At 36.5% G+C, this 26,255-nt stretch overlaps 1 long non-coding RNA gene across 2 annotated transcripts; it reads right to left on the reverse strand.

Annotated features, from left to right (window-relative positions):
- Positions 1–1,854: 1,854 nt before the first annotated feature.
- On the reverse strand, positions 1,855–24,961 carry LOC131144101 (uncharacterized). 2 transcript variants are annotated; one of them, XR_009133694.1, is made up of 3 exons: positions 24,851–24,961; positions 2,304–2,476; positions 1,855–2,132 (listed from the first exon to the last, which is right to left on the reverse strand). It is a non-coding gene; the product is annotated as an uncharacterized LOC131144101 (long non-coding RNA). The 2 variants fall into 2 exon arrangements; XR_009133695.1 differs by lacking the exon at positions 24,851–24,961 and adding an exon at positions 11,104–11,272.
- Between the last annotated feature and the right edge of the window lie 1,294 nt (positions 24,962–26,255).

Consider the following 26,255-nt stretch of genomic DNA (forward strand, 5'->3'; position numbering starts at 1 on the left):
TCGAGATCTAGTCTTCTTGGCTTTGACAAAAAGTGTATAACTTTTTATTATTATTCCAAATTGGAGTCATTAGCCATGACACACTAGATTTCTACTTCAGAAACTCTCAGATCCCACTCAAAGTGGGAGCTTTGTGCATTGGATACAGCCTTTTACTTCATATAGAACCTCCTCAAGTTCCCCTTTAGCTTTTTTCAATTTTTGATAGGCACTAAACATTAATGTACTTCAACCAATCAACATTTACAACTATCAAAAGATTTTGAAAGTAATGTTGAAATCTAGTTTTGAGCCTTCAAGGGAAATGTTTGCTAGCTAGAGTTGAGCAGTGATGTGAATTTCAATTTGCTGAGTAGTGAGAACTCAATACATCTTCCTTTAGATAAGGCTCTTTATTGGGCTATGTACAAAGAGGCCAGAATAAGGAAAGTCATCAATACAAGTCTATATTTGGAACTCTCTCAAATCTCCAATACCTAATTTGTTGGAGCCAATAATAGTGTTGCTACTTCCTGTGGAGTCCCTAATAGTGTGAAAATCACCAAGAAGAAGCCAAAGGGAGTGATTGAGCTCTACAAAAATAGTGTAGAAGATAATTCCAAAAGTTCCCTTCAATCTTGAATATTATTTGAGGTATATATGAAAGAGATCCAAAATGTAGAGAAATTTTGAATTGAGGTACTGAGAGAAGTATATTGAAAGGAACTTCGCAATATCAATGATATTATAGAAAGTAGAGAAATAGTAAATACAAATTTTTCCTTAAAGATGGAATGTCGATGTCTATAAATTTGTTGAGAAATAGCTTCAAAAGCATCTGTCGTCACTTTAGGGGATTACTCATTTTATATATTTTTTTTGTTTTTGTATGATAAAAAAAAAAAATTATGATAAACGGGTTTTCTATTTCTAGTTATGTTTTCAATTTTTTTAAAAAAAAATAAAATGAATTTTTTTATGATTTCCAGTTACTTGTTTGGGGTCATAGTATTTTAATATCCATAATTTAATTTTTACAAATCAAATCATTCATTTTAGACACTTTTTAATTAAAATAAAATGACCATGTCAACTTAAATATAATTACAATAAAAATATTCACAAAATTTATAAAAAATTGAAGAAAAATAATAAGTCATTTAGATTTATTTTACTATTTTTCAATTATTATACCCATCGCGGTCCATCCCTTCCCCAAACCCCGTATACACAGAAACTTTGTGCACCACTTTGCTCTTTTTTATTAATGAGATTTTTCTCTAAAAAGTGAGTCTTGAAATCTAATAATTAACATAATTATAATTATTTTTATTTCTATTAAATATTTCAAATTTGTAGCTCTTTTTTTTAACTCTCTTAATCATACTGTTTAAATTGTCATTTGTTTCAAGGACAAAAATAAGTATTTTTTCATTCAAATTTTTAATTTGCTTTAATTTTAAAAATATTAATCAAATAAATTGATGGTTCTCAATTTTTAATCATGAATTCTGTAATTTTTAACACTAACATCAAGTGAAACCTCAACTTCACAAATTCTCATGTTAAGATTCATTGCAGGAGCAAGCCTTGCAACTTCCTTTCGCTTAAAGGGACATATAACCCTCTAATATTCTATTCTGCAATTTTTGAGATAATCTTGAAGAAACATTCACATTGATGTTTGGATCAAGCTTAGCTTGATTTATGTGTGTTGTACTAATAATATTAATGTTGCACATAATAACATCATTAAAGAACTACTGTTATTGGCAATATTATTATCAATTTTTTTTTTATTATACATGTGATGAGGTTACTGTGCTAAAGTCATTTTATATTATTTTTTCCCACTTCAGTGTACCATTTTACTAGCAAGGAGCCAACTTCACCATACTGATTTTAGCTAAATAATTGTAACACTGCATAAATTTTCTTACAGATTATAATAAACTTACTGCAAATGAGAGGGCATAAGAAATGAAGTTATTATACATGCATAAAAATGTTTTTTTATAAAAAAAAACAAAACTCGAAACACAACATAGTATTTCTGATGGTAAAAATCTTCAATACAATTCTTCTGCTGTTGCCTCAGCTTGATTGACACAACCAAAAAGTGAAGGAAATGAACCGACAGTCTGGGTTAGCACCTGATAATATTCATGAAACAAACCTCATCAAGAATGTACATGAGATCGAAAGAAGTATTTAGGTAGAAAACTTACTCTAGCTTTCAATATTCTTTTTTGAATAAAAGGATGAGTTTATGTCAGAAGAAACCCAGATTGCTAGGCAATAACATTCATCATCATAGCAGATACCTTCAAACATAGTGCCAAGGTTGTCTTCATGTTTTTCTTCACCTCAATGTTTAAGAATGATAATATTTTCATTCATTCTGCAACCCATGAATGGATCAATAATCCATGCGGCCTTAGCTTCCTACTTGTTCTGCATCTGGTGACAACTGCTTCCTCTCCAACAAGCACCATGGCTACACATCCAACAAGCATCATAAGTATGATACAGGTTGTTTTGTATTATTTCCATGTTTTTCAATATCTTGTTGGACTTGAAAAATAGTTAGAGGAGTGTTTTGAAATACGGTTACATCAGTCCAGGTTTATGGAATACCTTCATGTTAAAGTTTTAGCATTACATCTCCGCACACACCTAATTCGCTCAGATGGAGACCACTTATTCTACCTCCCCAATATATCTTACAGCTTGAGGATATTAATAGTTAGTTTCTTAGAAAGCCATTTTTGAGTGTGTGACCATATGACAATATACTAAAACAAAATGCTCTATATTTACAAATAACGTGTGTTATTGAATCTCTTTATAATCTTGAGCTAAGTTAGTTAAGACTAGCTATGATAAGAGCAGCACCAGAACTAGTTTCTCTAGCAGGAGAAGAAGAAGATCTAGTGCAGAATGCAGAAACTGAAATTCCTTCAGAAAGTAGGGATTGTCAGGAATGGAGGATGCCTCGAGCCAGTTGGGCCGAAGAATACCAGACCTCATGGATACCTTACAAAGAGACAATAAAGGTAATCGAGAAAGAGGTACTAAGGGATCAATTCCAACCTGGATGATTCCATAGTGAACATATCTTGCCTTTTTATCCATTGCTCTCTGGACCTCTTGTGTGGTTAGATATGGAACTATAAATGTTCCTGCATCCGTACTGAATACTTCCGCTGTTACCTCTTTTTCGATTACCTTTACTGTCTCTTTGTAAGGTATCCATGAGGTCTGGTATGCTTTGGCCCAACTGGCTTGAGGCATCCTCCATTCCTGACAATCCCTACTTTCTGAAGGAATTTCAGTTTCTGCATTTTGCACTAGATCTTCTTCTTCTCCTGCTAGAGAAACTAGTTCTAGTGCTGCTCTTATCATAGCTAGTCTTAACTGACTTAGCTTAAGATTATAAAGAGATTCATCTTCTGAATCTTCATTTTCTTATCCTGATTCAGAATATTCTGAGAAAATAGAATAAACACTCTCATCATCTGAGTCTATTTCCTCACCCCAAATCGGTTCATAAAGCAGTTCTGAAGTGTTCTCCATCAAGATACTTTCGAGGCTACCCTTCCTTTTTTCTGCTTCTGGACAATGATTAGCCTTATGGCCCTTCTTGCCACAAAACCAACAACAGTCACAATTTTCCAAGGATTTTCCTTGTGGACATTTGGGATATCGTCCATATTTCCTTTTGAACGATTCCTTGACATCTTCTCTTACCCTACTGGGTCTAAGATATCTTTTTTCCTGGGTATTTCTACCCCTTTTTAGAGCTCTTTCTTTTCCCAAATTTCTTCCAAGTCTTTCCTTTGACTTTGGATACTTTAGTCTTTTTCTTATGGCAAACTCCATCTACACAACTAGTTTTTACTCGTTCTGAGTATTTAGTTGGTTTCTGGTTACATCCATATCTTCCTGCTACCCCACTTATCTTGGGACAACAGTCTGAATTCATAAGGCATGTTCCTTACATCCTGAAACATATGCCTCTGTATATAATAAAGTCTTATCATTTGCCTTACTATTTCTGCTCTGACTCCGAGAGTATATGATACTTCTGTATCTCTCTCTAGTCTCTACTTAACGGCTTGTTTTACCACTTCTGGCCAACTACCGGGTAATTTATTGATAAAGACTTCCTTTGCATACGCTTGATCTTGTGGTTCGAGCTTGTAATACCATTATTGATATTCACAAAGAAACTCCTCAAAGTAACACATGTCACAGATCTGAATCTTTGTGAGAGCCATCCTGGCCTTCTCAACTAGCTTGTCCCCTTCATCAACTAGCGAATATCCTACAAACTCCTGTTTGAGGAAATCAGCTATGATAGCAATTACTTCATTTGGAGTTTTGATGGTGTTAATAATGATGGTACTCACATCTGAGTTCCTTTGAAGTATCTCCCAAAAATCTCCAGCATTTCCTCTTAGTGTGACTACTGCAAATTTATATGCTTGCTCCACTGAACAAGATTCTATTCCTCTGGTAAGGATATGATATCTAATATACATAGCACAATCATCAATCACAACTGCGGGATCCTTCTCGCAATTAAGCCTAAGGATGGTTCTGTTCTGGGATACTCCCTCTGCAACACTTTTCCTTGGTCTGAATTCCTCCTGAATTCTTCCTGGATAATTTAAAACAGACTCTTGCTGTTTTACCGTGATTTGGAGCATTTCCTTGAAAGATAACTTCTTTCGCTCCCATGGATGTGGTTCCATTCTTAGGGGCTGCCATACTGGCTTAGCATCCCAAGATGAAACTTCTGGAAAACTTACCGGTACCGTTTCCCAAAAACTTGATGGTTCTGCTCTTGCAATTCCACCTCTTACTGAACCCTTACTGGTTCTTGCAAGGATTCTTTCGGCACTGGCTAGTTTCTTAGCCTTGAGGTCTTCTACCTCATTAAGCCTTTTATTGATTCTCTTCTAAATCTCTGAGACTTCATTTTCTGTCCATTTTTCACGATGTAAAAGTTTATCCAACTCATCCTGAGCATTCTGGATATCTTTTGTTATGTCTGACAAAACTTTTGTCTCATCAATGTCTCTGAGAGCACTCTGAACCTCCTGTTCCTGTGCATCTTCATAGTCTTTAGTAGTATATCTTCCTGATATGCTACTTTTAACTTGAGACATTTGAGGGTTTTCTCCCCTACTGAGAGATTGTATTTTGTGCTCATAACTTTTCATTATTTCTCTAATTTTATTTGTGATGGACTGACAATCCTTCATTTTTGAAGATGAATGACATTTTGGCCGTCTGATTCAGATCCTAAAGTTCTGTGGAGTTGTTCTAACTGCCACTCACACTGCCTAATTCTAGATTGATAAAGACTAATTTGTCTTTCAATCTCTATTAGTTGTGATTCTAGACCTTTTTTAACTCTTTTTAGATCTGTCACAATAGGATGGAGGATGCCTCGAGCCAGTTGGGCCGAAGCATACCAGACCTCATGGATACCTTACAAAGAGACAATAAAGGTAATCGAGAAAGAGATAACAACGGAAGTATCCAGTATGGATGCAGGAACATTTATAGTTCCATTGCTAACCACACAAGAGGTCTAGAGAGCAATGGATAAAAAGGCAAGATATGTCCACTATGGAATCATCTAGGTTGGAATTGATCCCTTAGTAAGAAAAGGGCAAGATCTTCTTATCGTTATTGCAGTTATACATGGAAGTATTGGAAATTTTGGTAGGTCTTTACTAGGTGGAGCAAGGGCTAACTTGCATTCAGGAGCAGCCTGGATAAAAGTAATACTAGATTTACATGTTGACCTCCAAGACAAAAGTGTGGAGAAAACTCTACAGATTAAAGTTAATACGCGTGACTGGCAGAATATGTTAAAATGTAGCCCAGATAGGAGGTGCATTAGAATTATTGCCAGATTGTATTTAAAGTTCTATAATACGGGGAAACCAGCCCTCAAAAAGGGAGTTAGTAGGTTCACTCAACTCTTTAAGACAAATCAAGCAGACTTAGTTAGAGGGTTACAACCCGAAGTTATAAATCCAAGAGTGCTAAGTTAGCCTTAGATTTGGGTAACCCCAAGAACAGAAGAAAGATTGAAAAATCTTTTGGCAGAGTCAGTAAGACAAGAGGCAAATAGATTAATCATCACTAAACCTCTAAGTGATTATACTCCTAGTAGAGCGAGTATATCTAGAGAGGAAGATATTAATTCAAAAATTAGGTAAGAAGGATCTGGACCATCTGAATTAAGACCGTCAAGTAGTAGAAGGGTAGTTGGTCAGAGAACCATGAGAATCCCTATCTATGCAGATGAAGATGAAGACCAGTCTCATATAGCATATATGGGAGCATCCATTTTAAGCGCCAAATTTGAAGAATGGGCAACATTAGTTAACATTTCTATCGGTAAGATAGAATGTACAGCCCTTATTGACACTGGGTATACATGGTCATGTACTAGGATTAGATTTCCAGAAGTGACTTGAGAATCAGAAAATCTTAAGAGTTATAATTGGTAACAATGCTATTCTCCAGATAGGAAAGGTTGTCAGAAATGTAAAAATAAGGATGAATGACAAAGAATATGAGGAGCAAATTCTTGACCTAATTCCAGAATTACTAGACGATTTCCTTTTGGGAAGTAAATTCCTTAGAAAATATCAGCCATTTACAATATTTTCAAAATGAATTATCCTAGACAATCATTTCATTTCGAAGCCCTCAGGTACTATTGTAAAGAATTACATGTTAGTAGAGGAAGAAAAATCGGGAGAGAAATCTAATTATCAGGAGAAACTTGATAATTGGAAAGAATTGATATCAAGAAGTATTCTAAAGGTAAATTAGTTTGAAGAAGAAGAAAGTAGTCTTGAAGAAATCAAAAAGATGCTTTCAGAAAACTGGTCGGAGAATCCGCAGGCATTATGGCAGAAGGCCATGCCAGAAGCTGATATTGTGCTTAAAAATCTCGATATAGTCATCAGGAGTAAAGGGATCAGTTATCTAAATGAAATGATAAAGGAATTTGAGAAGCAAATTCTAGAATTATTAAATTTGTGACTCATTAGGCATAGCACGAGTGAGCACAGGAGTGCAACATTCATGGTGACAAATCATGCTGAGCAAGTACGAAGAAAAGCGAGGATGGTTATTGATTAAAGAGATCTGAATAAGGAAACAAGAGACGATGGGTATAATTTACCTAATCAGAAGTCTCTTAGAAATAGAATAAGAAGGGAGAAACCTTCAGTTTATTATAAATTCGATCTCAAATCAGGGTACTGGCAAATAAAGGTCAAAGAAAGAGCAGTAGCTCTTACAGCCTTCACTGCACCCATTGGACTTTTCGAATGGCTAGTTATGCCATTTGGATTGAAGAATGCCCCGAGAATTTTCCAAAGAAGAATGGATAAAACATTTGAAGGAATGACTGGATTTGTTGCAGTTTACATTGATGATATTTTAGTATTTAGTAAAAATACTAAGGATCATTTAGAACATTTGAAGCAGGTGGCACAAGTGTTTAGAAAAGAAGGAATGGTTCTTTCAGAAAGGAAAACCATTTGGATGCAACCTCAGATAGAATTTTTAGGTTTAAAAATTTGAGGTAATGAAGAGGAGCTTCAACCACACATAGCAGAAAGACTATGCGAATTCCCTAATGAATTCAAAGATAGAAGACTGTCAATGCTTTCTAAGAGTATTGAATTACATTAGAAAATTCATAAAGGATTTGGCAGAAAAGGCAGCACCAATTCAGAAAAAGGTTTTAGTAAAGAATCCTTGAAATTGGACTTCAAAGGATATTGAAATTGTTAAAGCCTTAAAGAAAGAAGCCAAAAATTTGCCAAAATTAGAATATCCAGATGGGACAGAATTAGATATAATTCTGGAAACCAAAGTTTCAGATATAGCATGGGGGTGCGTTTTAAAGATCAGAAAGATTGATAAAACAGAACATCTCAGCAGATACTGGAGTGGATGTTTTAATGGAGCAAAGCTTAATTACCCAGTTCATGAAAAAGAATTATTGGCAGTCCTTAAAGGAATTAGGGCCAATGAACTTTTCTTGAGTAAACCATTTATCGTTAGAACAAATAGTTCCTATGTAAAGCATTTCATGGGAATTAAGTTAAAACGATGCACCCAAGCAAGATTGGTTAGATGGAGGAATGAGCTACAATATTACTTCTTTAATGTAGAACATATTAAGGGAAGAGATAATATTATTGCTAATACTCTAACCAGATATTTGAATTCTTGCAGATTAGATGGCAAGCAGTAGCAGTAGCAATAGCGGTCATTCCAGATTTTCAATTTGTCAAAAAAGGCATAAGGTGGCAGATTGCCCAGTTGCCAAATTTGTTGACAAACAGAGTCAAATAACTTTCAACCCCAGAAAGAAAGAAGAAAGTAGCAGAGGAAAGAGAAGCGTTTCTCAGAAAAGAGAACGTCCAGTTCCAGTTCAGGAATAGAGTCTGATGAAAAAGGGAAGTTCATCCAAGAGAGATGAAGAGCCCAGCTACAAAAGTCATATTCAGTGCTTCGTGTGCAGTCAGTTTGGTCACTATAGCATTCAATGCACCTAGAATCCTAGAGCCAGGAAGTGGAAAGGAGAAGAGATGCAGAAAAATGAAGTAGTTGCAATCAACAAAAACGTTTCAGGATCCAGGAGGGATAGGGAAAAAGTCGAAGTAGTCGATGTTGATTACGTTCTTGAAGACTTTCTGAGAATGACTCCAGAAATTACAAGGGGAAAAAGACATTTGCTAGAAGGGATTATTAATAATCCAGTAACACCAGCAAATACAACTTTTTCAGTCAATCTTCGAGATGTAGTAGAAATTTTGGAAGAATTTGAATCCATTATTTTAGAATACTTCAAAATTATTAATAGGGAGAGTATATCCGAACTTATTTACTAGCAGATTAAACTCAAGGTGGAAATGGATATTTAGCTACAGAAATACAGTTTTACTACCAGAGCGATAGTCAGTATTTCAGAATATCCAAAATTGAAGAGGTTTTGGATGAAAAGTGGATTGTGTATTCCAAAGCTACACATTACCAAAAATATTAACCCTAAACTTCTTATTGCAGTACAGAAGGCCTTTAGGACAGGAGAAGTTCAGTTTTTTGGGTTTAGCAAGACAGGGCAAGCTTTCGAATTCTTGCCAGCAATGGTAAAATATGTGCTAAATTTTACTAATCCAAGACAGATTTGGTGGACTAGCTATATTGAACCAATTGAATTGAAGTCAGGAAAAGTCTTGTTCTGGAATCTTTTTCCATAGGATTGGAAAGAAGGAATAGTCTCAGATTTTCATGAAGAAGAACTAGATTGGGAGGATTTTCAGAAACATAGAAAATTCTATGATTTGGTTCAAAATTTATAGGGAATTTATCTTCTAGAAGCTAGGATGGCTTTAGACTGTATATTTTTCTCAGATCATGAAATTCTGATTGCAATTGAAGGAAAGTTTCTCCAGAAATTCGAAGAAGCAAATTTAGCAGAATTTGCAATCAATGCAAGAGATATAATTAATCAAATTAAGAATTGGGAGCATCATCTTCCTTCAACGTAGGTCATGAAGAGTGATCTTCAGATAGTACTCGTAAAAAAGGAGCACGATGAAGAAATCATTAGTGCCCTGAAAGATCTCTGAAGGAGGACGAGATCTTTGCCAAGTGAACAGATTAGATGATAGTCCAAATGATCATCATATCCTAGGCCAGACTGAGCGGACTACTCAAGGTCATATCAGACACCTGTCCAGAAATGTGTCATATCCTAGGCCTCGCCGAAAGGACGATTCGTCGGGTCATATCTTGTGTATTTAGTCAAAAAAGTAGCTTTATTAAAGTTGTCAGAATTTTGTTTTGTTTTGAAAAGGTGAGTCAGCAAAGCATGTGCTGTCCCCCTCTTTTATTAAAGTAGCTTTTACTTTATGTCAAAGTAGGTTTTGCTTTTGCTTTACGTCAGACATCTGCTTTTGAGAAAACAAGTTGTGCTTATCCATTAACGTTTGCTTGCCTATTTAAGGGAGCTCCGACCCTTATGATCGGAGAGGGAAAATTAAGAAACATTAATACAAGTTTATTCATTTCAAGAAATCTCTCTCTTTGAATCTTTCTTTCTATTCCAAACACTAGAATGTGACGGTTGAAGTTCTAAGGAAGCCCAAGGAAGCTCGTTGGAAGAGTTCACAGAGGTTCCACATAGACACCAAGCATACTAGTGGGAAACGAAAGGTTACCTGTTACAGCTTTGAACAGGGTTGCAGAAAGATATCAGGAAAAGGTAATAAATTTGTTATTAATTAATTTTCCTTTCCCCCTTTGTCACTCTTCTGTTATGCCTGACAAAACTTTTGTTTCATCAACGTCTCTGAGAGCACTCTGAACCTCTTGTTCCTGTGCATCTTCATAGTCTTTAGCAGTATATCTTCCCAATATGCTACTTCTAACTTGAAACGTTTGAGGGTCTTCTCCCCTACTGAGAGATTGTATTTTGTCCTCATAACTTTTCATTATTTCTATAATTTTATTCGTGATGGACTGACTATCCTTCATTTTTGAAGATGAATGAGATTTTGGCCGTCTTATTCTGATCCTAGAGTTCTGTGGAGTTGTTCTAACTACCACTCACACTGCCTAATTCTAGATTGATAAAGACTAATCTGTCTTTCAATCTCTATTAGTTGTGATTCTAGACCTTTTTTAACTCTTTTTAGATCTGTCACAATAGGATCTTATTCAAAGTTGGCTTTAGAAGAATCTAGTTTGAAGTATTTCTTTCTCCAAACTTCTTCTATTAAATTCTCATAAAATCTTATATTTGATTTTAATGAAACCTTCTGATAGAAAAGTGACCTTTGTTGTCTATCTCTTTTACTGATCATAATACCATATTTCTCCTCCTAAAAAACACTGATACTAGGACACAGGCTACATCTAACATACAAATTCTCTGATGTTTCCTAATTTTGTCTAATGTAACTGGTTTTCAAAAACATAGATTTAAAGAGCATATGAAATTATCTTGGTCAAAATGGACTTTGAAAGAAAACTATTATCTTAGTCAGAATGGTATACAAAAGAAAATTTCACCTGCATGATGCAAATGACTCTGTATTGACAAACGCAAACATCCTTGCAATCAAATCCAATCACTAACTGCCTTTCAGGATGGGGAATAAGAAACTCTTGGTAAGTTGAGATGCATTGTTGACCACATGAATTAGAATGGGCAACGAAACATCTTCATGAGCAGGGACACCTGTGAAACATATAAACTATAGATAATAGAATCCAGCATGGAGATAGATAATTTCAATCCTTAAGATTAGATATTGACATCCACTTACTGACACCCCACTCCCACCCCATTCCCGAAGCAAAAAAAATCGTGCTAAATATGAAACTTAGAAGTAAATAACAAGAGCCAAGAGAATGCATGTGTAGAACCTGGCTTTGGCTCAGCAGTTCACATCTTGGCACCTTTGGGGAATGTCTAGGGTTCAAATCCCCATATTGCAGATTCCTCCCAATTTTAGAAAGAGGTGTGTGATTTTGGGGGTAGGGGTAGGAGGGGTGTTGGGGGTTTTAGTTTCGTGGGAGGACCCTATGTGACCACTGGAAGGGTACCACAGACTAAAAGAAAAAGAAGACGAAGGAGAGAGTGCATGTGTACATTTTGAAACTTCAATCATTTCTCCATTGCTTCTAGCCCAAAAAGAGTGAGAGTGCATGTGCATATATTATTATATAACTGATATATTGATACTACATTATTGGAGTGGGTCAATTGAAGAAGAGGCCACTTGGGTGAAGATACTTGAGATCAAGACTATAGCCAACTCCCCTTCCCAGTACCTTTGCTAGCCAGGATGGGAACTGAGTAGCTACATATCCCCAGACAGACACACATGTGCGCGCGCACACAGAATGCTAGGCCAAGCATGGGACCATCGCCTTCTTGGCACCACAGCAGTTTTGGCACCAAGGACCCTAAAAAAAAAAAAAAAAAAGCCTCAGAGAACCTAAAACATCTTTGGATATCCCAGACCAGTCCTCAAAATTTACATTCCCTGCAACCTCCTCCAAAAATCTATGCATGTCAATGAAAAGGATTCTTATCCATTAACTTGGATTTCCCATTTGTCGTCTCTCCCTGCCATCTAAATATCACCTCTAGTGATGAAGGTTTTATGTGGCAGCCGATTACCATCAGCAGTTTGATTTTTAACAGTAATCTACTCTATAGCCCAATAATTTTTTTTTTTTAGAACTATACAAGTTTAGGCCTGATTCAGCAGCAGTTTGTTTCCCATTTACCATCTGTCCATAGAATCCAGTTTCCAAAACTGTTCCACACAAAACTTGCAATCAAAAGAGGGTTTGCAATTTTCATTGGAAGCTTGACTGCAAATATATGATTTTATGATGATTTGGTTTAAGAATGATATATTTCATGTTTTATAACCATCCTAAGACTGATGGGCCTAAAAAAAATAAATTTGGGATTTTTGCATATAATCAAATTAAGTTTTGGTAATGTCAAGCCTGTGTTTACGACTTTGTGACATGGGCAATAATACAGTCATGATACCCAAAGCATGCACTCATCCATATGCTATCATCATAATGAGGACATAGGATGGGTTCTTGATGGAGGATCTATCAGCTCATCCCACCACTGCACTTGAGCAAACCTAAGAATACTAATTCTTTTTTGCCAGCATGCTATGTTCCAGTCCATTGTATGCATTAAACTAAAGAAAGCATCAACAGTCATAGAATCAAGCCTCTATATATCTTATGCATACGTTGTTTGCTGCAAAAAAGAAAAATTACATATGTTATAATCAATTTCATTGCAACAGGGTGGTGGGAAAAAAGTATTAAATATACTTTTATTACCCTCGTTCAAAAGAAGGAACATTCTAAGTAAATGGAAGACTTCTAGCCAATAAGTTTAGTTACTAGTCTTTATAAAATCTTGGCTAAGGTGTCATCTGTTCTTGAGAAAATTTCAGGATTGAAGATCAACATGTTCAACAGTGGGGGGTTGCAGGTATAAATATGGGCAAAGGAGATTTAGAGGCTTTTTGCCACTTTAGCTCACTGTAGTACTGTACCATTTTAGACTGGCCTCCTAGTTATTCAGGTCTCCCTCTTGGTGCAAATCCTCTTACCTCTTGGTAGCTGGTAGTGGAGGGAGGGTAGCAGATTGCAATGTTCGAAAAGGCTTATTTATGTTGTAATGTTAGAATGGAGGGGAGAAGAAGAGAAGGAGAGACGAGTAGAGAAGAAGAAGAGAAAAAGAGAGGAAAGAACTGAGTGGCACTTTCCGGGAGGCTACGTACAGCTCCAGGTCTGCCCTCTTATATATTATTAATAAAAATAAATTCTTAAAGCATAAAAATACCCCCATTAACACAACCTAGTTATTAAAATACCGTATTCTCTTCTAACACTCCACCTCAAGCTGGAGGTGCATAAATATCACCCAACCCAGCTTGTAACAAACAAGGCGAGCTTAATAAAGGCTTCGTAAAAGCATTGTCTAGCTGATTGACAGATTTCACAAAGGGAGATCACGACTTTCTTCTATTGGGAATTAACATGAAATTCTCAAATTTTGTGAGAAACAAAAAAAAAATAGAGAAACAATCCACGCCAAAGAAAAACAATCACACGCACAAGACAATATTTACGTGGTTGGCAATCTGGCCTACGTCCACGGAGTTGCAGGGATTTCCCTATTATCAGGAAGAAAAATACAGAGAATAAGCCGTATAATGATTTTCTCTCTCGCTCTCAAAATGACGGTCTAACCTAATCACCAAAAAACAATTGTTTTATATGCTGCGCATAGGGTTCTGAATGGGCTACAAAACGGGCCCAAAGAATTTCTCCCAGGGGAAAATGAGTATGGCTTGGGCCACCACGCAGCATTATTTCGGGTCGGGTCATCATCATCCGGATCAAATGAAACTAGGCTCCACAAAGCCCAATATCTTCAACACAACATCCCTCACAAAATGACAATCAACTTCTATGTGCCTCATCCTCTCATGAAATAGTAGATTGCTAGCAATATAAATGGCAGCTTGATTATCACAAAATACATCTATTAGCTTCGTTAGCAAGAATCCCATATTTGACATAAAAGACTTCAGCCACATAAGCTCACCTACAGTATGAGCCATAGCTTGATATTCAGCTTCAGCACCAGATCTTGCTACAGTAGTTTGTTTCTTGCTATGTCAAGTAACAAGATTACCTCCCACAAATGTACAATATCCAGTAGTAGACCTTCGACCATCAATAGAAGCAGCTCAATCTGCATCGAATTATCCCACAATTTCACAATTTCTATTACATTTATATATCAAACCTTTACAGGGAGAGCCTTGGAGATGCTGCAAAATCCTACAAACAGCACCACAATGTGGTTGTTTGGGATTTTCCATAAACTGACTCACCACCGCCACTGCAAAAGATACATCAGGTCTAGTGATAGTCAAGTAGATCAACTTGCCAATCAACTGTCTATATCGACGTTTGTCTTCAGTGTCCGATCCAACATCCCTAGACAACCTCACATAGAATCTATAGGAGTATAAACTGACTCAGCTCCCAAAAAACCAGTATCACCTTAGCAAGTCCAAAGTATATTTTCGCTAAGATAGATTCAACCTTTTCCTACACCCTACAATCTCAATACCAAGAAAGTAACACAGAATACCCAAGCCCTTTTGAAATTTTGCTTGACACCACTGCTTAACATCTGCAGTCTTACTATGGTCACTGTTAGCGATGATGATATCATCAACATAAATAACTAGAAGTATAACATCTGTCTCCATTTTGTAAACAAAAACTGAATGATCAGCTCTGGATAAAGCCAAATGCAGAAACTACAACACTAAATTTTTCAAACCAGGCTTGAGGAGATTGTTTAAGACCATAAATGGCCTCATGCAACTGGCATACTTTACCATCCTCCCCCTAAGCAACATACCTAGGAGGTTGCTCCATGTATACTTCCACCTGCAAATCTTTGTACAAGAAGGCATTCTTCACATCCAACTGATATAAGGGTCAATCAGAATTAACTGCCTATGAAATCAATACACGAACATAATTCAATCAAGCAGTCAGAGAGAAGGTCCCAAAATAATCAATACCATACATTTGGGTGTTCCAATTGGAAACCAACCGAGCTTTAAGTTATTCCATGGAGTCGTCTAAAAGAAATTTGATGGTGTAGACAATGACATTTAACCAACTTTTTACCATGAGGAAGATCCACCAAGTCCTATGTCCCTGGAGTGGTCATGGCATCCATTTCTATATCCATTTTGCATGCTTCCACCCATGGTTAGCAAGTGCTTCAACATGCGAGGAAGGGATAGAAACTAAGGAATAGACAAGGCAAAAGAACGCATAGGACAAGGAAGGTGAAGAAAAGAAACATAATGAGTGACAAGTTCGAGTACCTTTTTGGTGAGCAATGAGCACATCCAAGTCACATTGGGATGGATATCCACAAACAGAAGTTGAAATAGGGATTGGCAAAGGAAGTGCCAGCATGGTGATACTGATGTCTGTGCTTGCTTTCCATGGTTCATAAACCTTCATTTGTTTCTTTGGATTAGTAATGAATAGATTTGGAAGAAGGGCAGAAGATTTCACGAGAGGGATAAGGGTAAGAATAGGAGGATCAACACAAGAGGGGGGGAGGACCATAAATCATTGATGGAAACAAAATATATTCATCCAAGGAGGACCTAAAACTGGATAAATAGGGTGTCCCCTAAAAAAGCGTGACATTAGCACTATATATTTTCTACTAGTGTGGGGAGCATAACATCTATATCCTTTTTAAGTTCTCGAGTGCTTCAAGTGTACTTTGATTGTAGAATATCCTTAAAATTAAAAGAAAAGTTTTATAGGACGGTTATAAGACCAGCTATGCTATATGGATCAGAATGTTGGGCAACTAAGAAACAACATATCTAAAAAGTGAAAGTTGCCGAGATGAGAATGCTTAGATGGATGAATGGTATAACATTGAACAATAAATTAAAAAATGAACATATTCACAATAAGTATATGTAACTCATGTAGAAGATAAGATAAGGGAGGGACGACTCAAATGGTTTGGGCACTTGCAACATAGGCCATGTAGCGCACTAGTGAGGAAGAGTGAGTTAGTTGTTGTGAGGGGTAGTAGAAAGGGTAGGGATAAACCTAAAATAACTTGGAATGAAATCATGAGTTAAGATTTAATAGCCCTAAATTTGTTTAAAGAAATAGTCCATGATTGCATAATTTGGCAGAAATGGATTCATGTAGCCGATCCCATTTAGTGGGGCTTAAGGCTTGGTTTTGTTATTGTTGTTGTTGTTATTGAGCACCCAACAAAGCCACATTTAACAGCAAGAGGAGAGAACTTGTCCTGACTAGTATCTGGAGCATGAACAAAACATGTGCACCCAAAGGCACAAGGCACAATAGAAAACATGGATGTTTCTAGGTACACAATGGAGAAGGAAATTTGTCCCCCAAGTCTTGAGGGCATCCTATTGAGTAGAAAACAAGCTATAAGAAGAGCATCAGTCCAAAAGTTTCTAGAAACATGCATATGAAGGAGTAAAAACCGTACTTTGTCAAGTAAATGTCAATTTTTCTATTCAGTTACTCCATTTTATTAAGGGGTATGCATGCATGATGTTTGATGAATAATCCCTTTGTCCACAAAAAGACTGAAGCTCATTTTGGATAAATTCAAGTGCATTATCAAATAAAAAATTTTGAATATCGGTGCCCAACTGAGTTTTTATTTCCTAGCAGAAATGAGTAAAAATACTGATGACCAGTCAAATTCTTGACTCCAAATGAATCCCAAATATCTGAATGAATAAGAGAAAACAATGATTTACTACAAGACTTAACTCTAGACGGAAAAGATGTCCTAATATGCTTTCCCAATTTACATGCAAAACACTCAAAACGAGAAATGGACTTGAACATATGAAAAATTGTAGTTTTTGAAGGGATGGATGACCAAGACGAGCATGCCAATGATCAAGAGAAGCACCATGAGTAGGAATTGAGTAAGTTGTATGACAAGAATTGGGTCCACCATGACCATCATCGAAATAGTACAAGCCATCCTTCTCAAGCACTCCACCAATCCTCTTCTTCATCTGGAGATCTTGAATAACACAATAAGAAAGAAAGAAGGTCAAAAAACAATCATGAGAATTAGTTAGTTGACTAACTGGTAGAAAGGTCAAGGGAAATTTAGGCACATATAACATGGACAAAAGGAATAGAAGGAATGGAAAGAATATTCCCAAATTCAGAAAACAATGTAAACAAACCATCAGCAAGAGTAACCTTAGTGTAAAAAATTGGGGTCTAAGGACTCAAACAAATTGGGAGTACTTGTCATATGAGAGGAGGCACTAAAATCTATAATCCAAGGTGAGGAGGATGAAGAGGCAAGAAGTTTGATTGTACCTGAATAGGCCATAGTAGCAAAATGACTGAATTTGGAGTTGTTGAACCATGAAAAAAAAAATTGTTAAACTCCTCTCAGGACATGTTGGATGATGTACTCAACTCCACAGTAGAGTGGCTAGGTGCGTTTGAAATGTCAATAGTAGAATCGCCTTCTGCAAGAGATTTACTGGCCCAAGCTGGTTTCCCAAGGAGATTCCAACAACGATTAAAGGTATGATTTTCCTTGTCACAAAGTGTGCAGATTCAAGAATTGCCACGGCAAACACCTCATCATATTACGCAACTGCTGCCACGACCACAATCCAAACCCCATTCTCCAAAACTTTCCCTACTATAGTTACAGTTAGTATCCATGGCTGACTTATTATGGGAAGGAGTTTGAGCAGTTGAGCAGCACACATTGACACAAACGCACTTACAGGGCTTCAGAAAAAAAAATAAAATAATAATAATAATAATAATAATACAGAACTTACAACACTTAAACTCTCCAATAATCCAGAACTTCAATAGGCAGTTATGACCACAGAGCTTACAATATCCAGGGAAGAATAACTTAACCACCAATAACAGAGCAGACCAGAGAAAAGCACTGCAAGCATTTAATAAACAACCTGGCAGCAGCTCCAAGCATTACAGCTGGCAGCAACTGGAAACAAATGCAGAGAAAAAAAGAAATAAATATTTGATCACTAATTGAAACCAACCAGCAATCAGTACAAGATTGCAAAAAAATACACGTCAACAAAGTAGCATCATCAGTAAATCACAAACAGAGTGACAGAAGAACAGCAGCAGCAGCAGCAGCAGCATACAAGAAACAGAGTACAACTGAGTTCACATCAACAAATCACCATGAAAACACACAGCTTCCTGCCAAGGATGCTTCATAACCTAACACAGAAAAAGGGTGTCCTCAAACGACTCTCAAACCAACCAATAAATCAGATTTGAGGATTGATTAGGGAAGGATAAGAAAAAAAACGAAAACAGAGTATCAAAACCAATTCAGATAAATCAGATTGGAAGGAGAACAATGCTTTGATGCCATGTTGTAAAGTTAGAGTTGGAGGAGAAAAGAAGAGAAGGAGAAGAAGAGAAACGGAGAGGAAAGAACTGAGCAGCAGTTTCCTGGATGCTACATACAATCGTACAGCTCCAGGTCTGCTCTCTTATCACGTCTTAAGGACAAAAGTACCCCCATTAACACAACCTAATTATTAAAATATCATATTCTCTTCTAAAAATTTATCTTTAGAAAAAGAGTTTTTCATTAATAGGAAGAGAATTTACACAAGGGAGAAAGAAACATCTCCCCAAAAAGGCTAGGAGCAATCCAGAAAAAGCAACTAACAAATATTTCACTAACATTAGTGCTGTTCTTTCCAACATCCATATTTATTTTCTTTCCCTTTAGAGTTCCAGCAGGGGTGGCTACTTACTTGGAGAGGATTATGAGAGATTTTCAGTGGTCAAGTATTGGAAAGAAAAAAGAGGGATTATCTAGTTGGCTGAGAGAAGGTTAGAAGACCTAAATCTGAGGGAGTTTTGGGCCTCGGGAATTTGGTGTCTGAAATAATCTTGCTAGTTGGTAAATGGTTATGAAGATTCCTCTCAGAGGTTGAATCGTCATGACACATGGTTACTAAAAGCAAGTATCAATTGCATAGAAAAAGGAGGGATACTAGGGGTAGTTCTTATACTAGCTCTTGGAAATTGATTTCCGAGATAGCTCATTTCTTTTTTTAACCTGTTACTGTGATGGGAATGGGAATCATATCCATTTTATGGAAGATGTTTCGTGCGTGAGGTTTCATTGTAATCTTTGTTCCGTCATCCAGAGTGTCTCTCTTGCATAATGCCTCAGTTAATGCTTTTTATTTCTTTTTCTTTTGGGTGAGGGCTCTCTTTCTTGGAAATTTTCATTTTTTTAGAAATCTCAATGAGAGAGAAATTCAGGATATGACCATACTGTTGCAAGTGCTGGATTCTTTTGTTCCTCGAATGGGTGGTGATATGAGGATTTGGATTAGAGACTCTTCTGGTCTGCTTTCCAAAAAAATATTTTCTTGCCTAGTTGTTGCAAAGGCCGAGCCCTTCTATTTTTCTTCTGAACCATTTTATTTGTGGCTAAGGTTCCTTTTAAGAGCAGGCTTTTATGTGGATTCTGGCTCTTAACACTAATGATTTGCTGCAAATGAAGAGGCTTCACAGGGCCATAAGTTTGGATATTTGTAAGATGTGTTTGGAGGCAAGCGAGACCAGCTATCATTTGTTAGCTTTGGGTCTTTTCTTCCTCAGTTTTTAGGAGGCTATGGTGCTTCACCAGACTGTTAATGTTGGCTTTGGGAGGAGTAAGAGGGGAATAGCTTTATGGACATGTGCAGTTTTAGACAATTTTTTGGATAGAAAGGAATTTGTTTTCAATGGCAAAACAAATTCCCTGCATTTTTTTTGGGATAGCTTTACATCATGGCTTCTTTTTGGGCTCAATATTTGGGTTTCTTTCGAGGAATTTGCTGTTGGATCTTCAAAGGACTGGAAAGGGGCTTTGATGTAATGCTTTCATCTCTTTGTTTATGTTTGAATTTTAGGAGGTATCTTATCCTCCTTTCTTGTAATTTTAGCCCATCTTTATCAAAGAACTCTTTTTCTATTAAAAAAAATTGAAACTAGAAAGGGAGTTCATTTGGTGTTCAGAATTCAATGCTTGAATTTCAAAGAACTAGAAGTTATATTGGATGAATCATGATGAGAATACCTTCTTTTTTTCAAAAAGCACATGGAAATTATAACGATAGTAAATAGTAAAATTTTTCATATAGTGATCCCAAAGGACCTGCATTTCGTTTCAAGTTGGTGTCTTGCACTCAATGAGTTGCTCTCACAAATTCCAAATGCTAAAATCAATGAACTTTATTCTCCAATCCAATCGGAAAAAACACCTAGCAATAAACAATGAGATTGAATTAAATTAAGAAAAGAACAAAGTAGAGAGCATTGTTAGATTGCCAAGAAAGTATAGAAAATAAAAGAAAACTCAAACTCTGGTGAGTGTGTGTGTGTGAGAGAGAGAGAGAGAGATAGAGAGACCCAGCTCCTAAATTGACTTCAGGGTGTGCTTAGAAGTAAACTGGCTAAGGAACAATTTCATAATTGACAAAAGTCAAAAAGGTTCTTCATAGAGGCTGCGGCAGAACAATTTCATAAATAACTGAGCAATTTTTTAATCCCAAGGATGAAGTATGCATGACTGTAATGTGCTTTCTCCACAAGAGCAAGTGATGTAGGACAAGAAGCAAGACCCTTGAGAAGATTTGGTTCAAGGGATTGTTGGGCTTAGTAAGTAGTTTATTATGTGTTTAGTTTAATCAGTATAGTATTATGTGTATTGGGGCTTGTTCATAGTATTTGTGTGTTCTAGGGCAATGTTTGTATTATAATGAAGTTTTAGGGGTTATATGTGTAATTTCATGCGAAGAGGCTTTCTTGTAAATTGTGTGTGAAAGCCATCTTCTAGGCAGTTGATGTTGAATTTGGATTGAAGTGAATGTGAGTTCACCCTTGTATCTCCTCTCTCATCTGTTCTCTCTTCCCTCTTCTTCTTCCCTTCTCCTCTCCTACATTCTTTCATGGCTGCAGATCCTAGATGCTGTCCCTGCATCATTTGGCATCAAAGCCCAACCTTGATCTCCATTCTTCCATTTCAGCTCCCCCATCTTCCCCTTTCACTCTTCTCTCCTTCCTACTCTCCTATGTTCTGTAACTTCTCTCTCCCTCTCTGCCGCTGCTTCTTTTTTCTTCTCTTCTTGTTCTCCTCTAATTTTCTGTTCTGCCCCCATTCTGTTCTCTTATTCTCAGTTCTTATCTTCCCTTCTCCTCTCCTACATTCTTTCATGGCTGCAGATCCTTGATGCTGTCCCTGCATCATTTGACATCAGAGCTCTCCCTCCGCTGCCGCTTCTTTTTCTTCTCTTCTTCTCCCTCTCCTCTGTTCTGTAACTTCTTCTCCCTCCCCTCAATTCTCTTTGCTCTTGCTCAATCTTCTTCCTCATTTTCTGTTCAATCCAACCCCCTATTGCCCTTTGCGACATCAAAATCTTGCAGAAGCCAAAAACCAGCATGCTTGCACTGTTCTGCAACTTTCCAGAAAAATTACAATCATGCCTCTGACTTCGAAACCGTAATTCCCACATATTGCAACACCACCACCACCATCAGAAACAGACACCATCAAAAGGCATGCCTGCAAAGTTTCATCGCCGTCTGACCGCCGGAAAATCTCCACATGCCAGCAGAAGATTCCCCAACCATCGGCCCTTCAAAATGCCCAACATTCTGTATTTGTCTCATCACACCACCACCATTATTGTATTCCCCACCCTCTGATCTACCTCTGCCAAAAATTTCATCGCCGGAGGCTCACTCGCTCCACGGGCCAGCAATGTGCATGAGGAAAATTTCCAATCTGCCTTGTATTTTCCAGTTCCCAAGAAACTATTCCAGTCACGAGATTTTAAGCTTCCTCCATGATATTTTTACCAGCAAGGAGATATTTTGATAGTGGACGCAATATTTTGCAAGCAAGCGAGATTGTTTAGCACAAAATGCTAGAAATTGTCATTGCCACCATAAAAAATCAGGTTTTGTTGCTGCAATTGTGAGTTTATAAGTGAATTTTGTTTCATTTTTACATGATACTCGAGATTAAAGGTGGCTAGAAGATAGCTCTTGAGAACTGAGAGTCAACTTCTGGTTTTGCATGAATTAGATTGAGAATTGTGGCCAACTTGTGTTAAGGACATTTGATGATTTATAGTTGCAGTGAGTATATGTACAAATCCAGCAATATGGTGACAAATTATTGGACAAAGGAATGCCATCTAGCATACCTTGGGCACAATTTTAAGTTTTTCCATGCCTTTCTCAAGTTTCTAGGAAATGTTTGCAAAATTAACATTGATGGAAGATGCCCTATGAATATAGTTTCTACAAATGGGGTCACTTGTATGCAACTTCACCTAGAACCTCACCCAGAGCCTCGTGAGATATCTTGGTTTGATAACACTAACTTCAATGTTTCTAAGATGTTTGATTCCTATCCATGGGTGCTTATTTTGATAATGTTTGGTGTGATATCATACCTATGAAGATTGGCCATGTACTCCTGGGTTCTCCTTGATTGGATGATTTTGGTGTGACTCAAGGACATGAGAATACATATATGTACCACTTTAGTGGGAAGAAAATCATTTTGAAGTCCACTCTACCAATAAACCAAGACAAAGAATCAATCACAATCACTCAACTTGAAGACACTACAAGCAAGGAAACACGTGTTTTTGAAGGCATCGAAAGTCTCTCAAAGATTCCTATTGTTGAGTTTGTCATCCCTGATATGTTCATTGATGCTAATTCTCAATTCAATTCTATGGTGTTGCCAATAGGGTGTGGTTTAAGCACTAGCATTCGAAAAATCCAAGTTTGCTTCTTACTTCTGATCCTCCAGCATTTCAAATTTCAAGGCCAAAATTTTTGTAATTAGAGGAGATTCGATGTAGGACAAGAAGCAAGACCTTGGGAAGATCCATGTTGGAGAATATTTAAGAAGATTTAGGTTAAGGGATTGTTGGGTTTAGTTAGTAGTTTATCATGTGTCTAGTTTAATTAGTATAATACTATGCATACTTGGGGGCTTGTTTGTAGTATTTGTGTATTCTAGGGGTATGTTTATAATGTAATGTAGTTTTAGGAGTTTATGTGTAATTTCATATGAACAAGCTTCCTTATAAATAGTGTGTGAAAGCTATGTTGTAGACAGTTGATGTTGAATTTGATTTGAACTGAATGTGACTACGTGAGTTTCCCCCTTATATCTCCTCTCTCCTCTCTTCCCTCTTCTTCTTCACTTCTCCTCTCCTACATTCTTTCATGGCTGCAGATTCTTGATGCTGCCCCAGCATCACCAAGTAAAGGTTGTTCTTCACCGAAACTATCAGAAAATACAACTATGGTTTTTGCTCGAGATTGACTTTAGGTCAAACAAAGATAAAACTGTTCTCATTAATCTTCTTGCAGAAAAAAATTATAATTAAATTCATTTGCATTACGATTATTATTATTATTATTATTATTATTATTATTATGTCATGGTAGGTATGGAAGTTTCTTCAAATCCCACATACTAGGAATCCACCATTATCTCCATCAACTTGCAATTCATTATGTTGAACAAAGGAAAAGAACTTTTCTAGGTACCCCCAATCTATGCTGGATATATTAAGGAAATGCAATATAGGTGCTACGTGCAAGAGTAGCTCTGTAAGGTATTATCTGCTTTGGCCTGGGCCTCATGGTTTTTCCAATAAAAAGCGCCTCACAAAATTGAAGCCTATACAATTCTTGTATAACCAAGATCTCCCAATTACATGCCCGATGTGGGATCATGACACTATGCGTGGTTTTGCTCATAAAAATTTAAGAGGATCTTTGTCATCCCTTATTGGTCCCAATAGGTGGGGTGTTGGGGGTTGGGAAGAGTAGGTTACTTAGAAAATACCTTTTTCTTATGGTCATATCTATGTTGAGTTCTTTACCAAATTGGGGTTATAGGAAAAACAAAATACAAAAATGGGGTGAAGAGCAAACATATTACAAGAATGGAACCCACAGAAAATGGCCAGAATGTTGTTGCCTGATTTTTGTCCGCATCTCCAAAATGTAGACCAACAGAAAATAAAAAATGGGCAAAGTGAGCCAAGGTAATCAATTTGGGAGGGGGGAGGGCAGCTCAAAATTCAAACCCATTAAAGAGGAGGTTTCGTTTGGGGGGAGGGGGGGCTTTAATAATATACATATAAATAATAATATGTCAATATATACAACTATAGAATAAATTACTAATAATATTAACTAATAATAAATATTTATAAGTTAGGTATAATAATAAAGAATAATACATAGAAATAATTATAATATGAATTTTTCCAATTTGTAACATTTCAAGTGGGAAATGGAGCCAATGTTTACTTTTGGCGCAATGTGTGGCATGAGAATCATAATCTTAGAGCAGCATTTCCTTCCATCTACAACTTGGCTTGTGATAGAAATGCCCTCATCAGTCATCAGCTCCAAATCACTGATCAGGAAATTTTTTGGGACATTCCTTTTACAAGGAATATGGCAGATTGGGAACATCACACACCCTCTGACTTCTACAGATGTCTATACAAATTCCATCATCAAAACATCCCCAATGAGCCAAAATTGGACAAAAATGGCATTTTCACTGTCACATCTTTATAAAAGAAGCACTCACCGTTGGGAACAAATTGCAACAACTCCCCTTGGATTCACATTTGGAGGACAGTAGTCCATTCAAAGGTTGCCTTTTTTGCTTGGAAGCCCGTGCATGGAAATATTTTTAACCCTCAACAATCTGCAGAAAAGAGGGCTTACAGTCATGATTTGTTTTTTATATGTAAGGCTGAGGCAGAATCAGTTAACCATATTTTTCTCCAAAAGAAGATATAAATGCATTCTTCTCATTCCCCTCTGTGTTTTTGCTTTTTCATTAATTTTACCTTAAAAACTAGGATTCTCCTAAGATTAAACCCTTACTCTATGTTTGGATAGACCTTGAATTTAGAGTTATATTGGATTTGGATAAAATGTAATATAAATTATGATGTTAAAATTTGTCCAAATCCATCCAAACCAAAACCAAGGCCAGAAATTCATGCTCCCAAAAGCAGCATTAGAAGCATCCCAATGGTTAAAACTTGAGACTTTCATGTTATAAGTCTTTCCTAAGAGGGATGAGAAGGAATATGAAATGGGAAATGGGCTATCTCCCATGGCCAGGCTTCCCAATTGAACAAAAAGAAAAAGATCAAAAAAAAAAATCAAATATAAATTGAGCTCCATTCACGCAGGTAGAGCTCATCCTCCTCCTAAAATGGCTTTTAGCTTAGAAAACACCATTATTTCTATGCCACCAATGGTATTATGGTAGTTGCGTCTACTCAGCACTGGAAAAAATCCTCACCTCCTACCGTTTATCAGTAGACAAACTAGCACCAAATCCCTAAACAATCAAAAGAAATTCCCCATCAAATCTTTGAAAAAGAGAGACAAGATTAAGGCATATAAGAAGAAGACAAGGAGATTAAGGCATTGGTTACTACTATGAACTTGGCCGGCGACGCCACACCGACGGCACCACAAATAGATTTGGGGAAATTTCAGGAAAGCATGATGGTAGATCGCGATTGGGGTGAGAGAAAACAAGAACAGAGTGGGGGAAGTACTAATTTTTCTATTAGATGCCCAATTTTAAATATCAATACCGAAAGAAAAAAATATGTGAAATTTTTAAAAATCATTTTCCGAGAACACAACCCTGTTATTTATAAATACAGTAGCATGTAAATAATAGTATAAAATATTTTATAATTATCAATAAATTTTAGATAATTTTTTAAAATAAGTTTTACCCTAATTTAGTTTATAAATTTTAAAGTGGGAATATCTAAAATTATTTATAAAAAAAATAGTATTTTATTTTAACTTATAAAGCACAAACATTCTACATATGGAAATTTAATTACACTCTAAATGTAATTTTATAATTTTAATTATTTTACTAATATATATATTATTGAAATTTACTTATTTTAAAAATATTTGGTGCCACTTTCAAATTATAAGAATAATTTTTTTAA

This window comes from Malania oleifera, chromosome 12, assembly GCF_029873635.1.
Source record: "Malania oleifera isolate guangnan ecotype guangnan chromosome 12, ASM2987363v1, whole genome shotgun sequence".
Lineage (NCBI taxonomy): Eukaryota > Viridiplantae > Streptophyta > Magnoliopsida > Santalales > Ximeniaceae > Malania > Malania oleifera.